Below are 5,336 nucleotides of genomic sequence, written 5' to 3'. Positions count from 1 at the left end.
AGAAAAAAAGAGAGAGAGAGAGGGGGGGTAAGAGAGAGAGAAAGAGAGAGAGAGAGTGAGAGAGAGAGAGAGTGAGAGAGAGAAAGAGAGAGAGAGAGAGAGGTGGGGGGCGTCCCCTCCTCATCTTCTTCCTCCTCCTCCTCCTCCTCCTCCTCCTCCTCATGTGAAAACATTTAACGCTCAGCTGCACACGAATGTCTGACTCTAAAGAAGTTGTGCAATGCGCTGTGGAATTTTACTCGATGAATAACCATTTTTTGACAGCGGCACGATGTTGACCCAGAAAGTTGGTGTACATTGATGTAACAGAAGCGTAGAAAGATAAGTGACTCTCGTGGCCTAGAGGTTCAGGTGTTGGCCTGTCAATCAAAGGTCCCGGGTTCGAATCCGGGTAGTGATCGAAAAATTTTCTTCTCTAAATTTGTCTCCTTTCGCCTCCTTTCCTGCTGTCTAGCATTGTTCTGTCGTCTGCTTTCGTCCCCTCTTTCTGCCCCCACTCCCTTATCTCCTTTGCCCCCCTCCTCTAGGCTCCTGATTCTTTTTACAGCCTTTCTACTGCTACTCCTTGGCTTCTTCTTACTGCTGTCTTTCAGCCACACACCTGATCTTCTGATAGGAAAGATCTACATCTAGCCTTCTCGGACAAGGTCGAAAAATCTCAGAGGGCATGTGTGCAAGTTGCGCACGTTAAAGATCCCTTGGTGGTCTAAAGTCGATAAGAGTAGGCTTCGGCCGCCACCCGGGCTAAATTTAAAAATTTCCTACCAACTGAAAAAGTTTAATGTGTCCCGTGCGTGCGCTCATATTTATGACCTTATGCAGTTGCGAGCGCCGTAAAACACTTACTAAAACAAACAATAGAAAGATGCTACTTTTGCCGGACGGGAAAGACGTGCCCATATGAACGGGTCATGAAAAAAGCAACCCAGAATAAGTTCATTTCTTAGAAGAAAATTAAATCAGGGTACTAGCTTTTAACATTATTTACAATCGTATCTGTTACAGATCTCTATGCTATCAATCAAGTGGAATAATGGATATGCCCATTTCTTTTGGGGGGAAACCAGGGTAGGCCTAGATCTACTAGCTTTAAACTGACACCTGTACGTGTTGCAAATACCTATGGTGGGTGGTTGGCGGTTGCTCTGGTGTGGTTTGTTCCTTCTTTCCTATCAAACATCTATCGTCCTTATCTCCCCTTCTTTTTTTATGTTTGTTACTCTCCTGTAACATCTCTAATCTTCTGGCGCTCATATGACCTTATGCAGTTGCGAGTGCCGTAAAACTCTTACTAAAACTAAAACTAAAATACCTATGAAATAAGTCAAGTGAAAAACCAACCTAGTCATTTACAAACGGTAATGGTATAAAAGCAAATCAAGTTAAGACCAAGTCTAGTCCATGACATAAAGTTAAAAAAGGCTAGGTCGTGGTAGGACTAAAGTGAATTAGCTCGTTTTTCTTTTGACCCCTTCATACGAGTGAAATGTCTCGACGTGGTGGAATCAGGCGCTTGTCAATTTTTGGGCGTGTAAAGTTATTGGTACAATCTGAGAGCTTGTTCACTCGTCCTGCTTTTCACGAAAAAGTACCCAACTATCTTGCATGGAGGTCGAGGTATTTGGGATTGAAGGAGGTAGGGGTCGCTGGTGTCAGAGGTAAAATTAGCGAGAAAATGGCCGCTAAAGTTTGGTAACTTCCAAAGCTTTAGTGTCCTTGAAAACTACTCCTCTAAATTTTTGTATGTCTCTGATCAACGTTATTCGGTAAAAATCCACACGTAAAAACGTATTTAAAAGGATATAAAGGGTGCTGAGCTACGAAAAACAACAAAAAAACCAGACAGACAGAAATTACCCAATAGGTAGGAACAAACGTCGGTTTCGTCGATTTCATTATTTTGACGAGCGCCTGATTTCACCAAGATGCCGCACCTGTACTATAAGCATACTACGTAGTTCGGGAGGGGGGGGGGGGGCTCTCGTGGCCTAGAGGTTAGGATGTTGACATTTCATTCAAAGGTCTCGGGTTCGAATCCGGGTAGCGACCGAAACATTTTCTTCTCTAAAATTGTCTCCTTTCACCTCATTTCCTGCTCTCTAGCAATGTTCTGTTGTCTGCTTTCATTTCCACTTTCTGCCCCCACCCTCTCACCTCCTTTGCCCCCTCCTCTGGGCTCCTGACTCTTTCTGCAGCCTTTCTACTGCTACTCCGTGGCTCCTCCTTACTGCTGTCTTTCTGCCACACCCCCGATCTTCTGGTAGGAAAGATGTACACCTAGCCTTGTCGTACAAGGGCGAAAAATCTCGGAGGGCCCGTTTGCAAGTTGCGCACATTATAGATCCCTTGGTGGTCTAAAATCGATGAGAGTAGGCTTCGGCGGCCACCCGGGCAAAAGTCAAAATTTCCTACCAACTAAAAATATTAGGTGTGTCCCGCGCGCTCATATTATGACCTTATGCAGTTGCGAGCGCCGTAAAACATTTTACAAAAACAAACATACTACGTAGTGCGTCAGAATTCACCAAGGCCATATATTGACAGGTTGTGGTTAGAGAAAAAATCAGAAAAAAATCGCGAAAGAAGAAATACTGAGCACTGTTTCAGGCTCGCTTTGGTTCCGATTCTTCTTGTGCCTAGTGCCTACTGCCAATCGGATTTCCTATGATTTAGACAGGGTCAGCCAAATGTTCCTCATTGGAAGGGCAAAGGCTACCATTCTGGCATACTATTATGGAGGTGCAAAAACTAGCATGCTGACACGCACTATACGAACGATTGGACTCGCGACCTTGAGAAACAAACGTGTTTGTTTCTGAAGATCACAGTCACTTGTAGTTAAATTCAATTGTATTGTTTCAAAATGGCAGCCTTTGCCCCATCCATGAAGGAAAAAATCTGGCTGTCACCGACTAAATCAAATACATCTAATTGGCAGTGTGCACTGGGCTTGAGTCTGCAGAAAGCTATTCAAGAGCGCGTTTGCATGCAGCAAGCCCAAAACTGGCATTTGTGACGTATTTATAAACTCGCACAAAAAAGTCAAGGAACAACTTGTGTTTTCACCTGTCAAACTTAAATGCCAATATCTCGCAAACCAGTCAGGTTCAGTCAACCAAACCTAGCACACGCGCTGTCAACTAGACACAGTTTGCATTGTACGCTAAGATGTACAGCAAATTTGCCCACACGAGCTTCACAGTGACTGCACAGGGCATGCCGAAACATGGCAGGAAAAATGGGCTGAATTTCTCTGACTCAGCAATATTGGCATAGAGACTGGTGGCTAAAACTAAGCTTGGCACGTGCGAAACAGATATCTTAGTTGTGAATATTGCTCACTTACAACCCTTTATAAGCCAGCATTTTTCGGCCATGTTTCATTACAACACGATGATCTAACGATGCTCGCTGCCTGATGTCGACAGAGGACGAGCCCTCGCCTGGCTCCAAGATGGTTCCACGTTCCGAGTCGTGGTACATCGACTTGAGGTGGCCCCATCAGTCATGTTGAGGCTGCAAGAACAATGTATGCGTTTAAAAAGTTCAAGTATTTGCGGCGGAGAGATTTTAAAGGCAAACTGGAACAATCCCTGAATAGTATACCTTGTGGGGCAAAATGACTTTCCCCCAACTGTCTATTCAGATCTAAACAACCGAATGCTACCCTGCTTGCAGGTGAAATAACACACATTATGTCCACTGTGTGCTTGCTGTTACCTGAAAAGAACAATCAGTAGATTAAGTTTGCCACACTCCCCCCCCCCCTCTCTCTCTCTCTCTCTCTCTCTCTTTCTTTCTCTCTTTTTCTCTCTGTCTCACTCTTTCTCTCTCCCTCTCTCTCTCAGTGTCTCTCTCAGTCTCGCTCTCTCAATCTCGCTCTCTCAGTCATCTATCTACCTATCTACCTATCCATCTATCTATCTATCTATCTATCAATCTATCTATTAATCAATCAATCTATCTATCTATCTATCTATCTATCTATCTATCTATCTATCTATCTATCTATCTCCCCGTCGTCGTCCTCATCCCCTTTCCGTACCTACCCCCTTCCTCACTGTATGTCTCTCTTCCCACAGACACAAAAAAGAGCTGTTTGTGATTTCAGGCTTAGAGTCCATAGACATCCATGTATAACATCAACGATGTGATATTACATCCTAGAGAGGAAGCATCTATAGACAGCAACAACTATACCCCATAGCCAGATCTGGCCGGGCTACAGTGCCCAATACTTACACAATACATATGGCAGCTCTCGTGGCCTAGAGGTAACCCTTCCAGCCCCAAGCACGTATATTTTCAGCAGTGCTAGTACCTCCCACTCTCCCAAGAGCGTATATTCTCAGTTTATGAGAGTACCGAATTTGCGTATTTTTCGAAATTAGCAAACCTAATTAAACGTTAATTTTCATAATATTTGTTCATTTACTTTTAAAGATTGTTATATGTTATTATCTAAACTTCATTACAAAGATACTACATCACTTTTTAGAATGCATGCCTCTTTTTCTGAAATACTGCTGTATAGGCTGGGACTGGGGTTAGCGAGTGCACAAAAATGGCTGGGGCTGGAAGTAGGTGTTATCCTCTCTTTCAATAGGTCCCGGGTTCGAATCTAGATAGCTATGGAAAATTTTATTCTCTGCAATTTTCTCCTTTCACATCCTTTCCTGCTCTCTAACAATGTTCTGTCGTCCGCTTTTGTCTCCACTTTCTACCCCCACTCCCTCACCTCCTTTGCCCCCCCTCCTCTGCGCTCCTGACTCTTTCTGCAGCCTTTCTACTGCTTCTCCCTGGCTCCTTCTTACTGCTGTCTTTCTGCCCAATCCCTGATCTTATGGTAGGTAAGATCTACACCTTGCCTTCTCGGACAAGGGCGAAAAATCTCGGAGGTCCCGTAGGCAAGTTGCGCACGTTAAAGATGCCTTGGTGGTCCAAATCGACAAGAGTAGGCTTCGGCCGCCACCCAGGCAAAATTCAAAATTCCCCACATGTTTGGTGTGTCCCACGGGCTCATATAACCATTTGCAGTTGAGAGCGCCATAAAATCACTTTCCAAAAAAACAAAACAACAACAACAACAACAAAACCACGCACTACATATTCCTGGGTATCTTCTCTCTTTGTCAAGCTCAACAACGTCATCCGATGAAGGTAACATCCTGTTCTTTGACACTGTCCAAGTTACAGTTCAAATTTCGCAATTCTTTTACTGGGATAATTTTCTTAGTCCCCAGTTATATTCCTGTAAACTTTTTTCACTCTCTCTCTCTCTCTCTCTCTCTCTCTCTCTCTCTCTCTCTCTCTCTCTCTCTCTCTCTCTCTCTCTA

The sequence above is a fragment of the Aplysia californica genome, unplaced genomic scaffold, assembly GCF_000002075.1.
Source record: "Aplysia californica isolate F4 #8 unplaced genomic scaffold, AplCal3.0 scaffold00813, whole genome shotgun sequence".
NCBI lineage: Eukaryota > Metazoa > Mollusca > Gastropoda > Aplysiida > Aplysiidae > Aplysia > Aplysia californica.
This window is presented reverse-complemented; position numbering follows the sequence as displayed.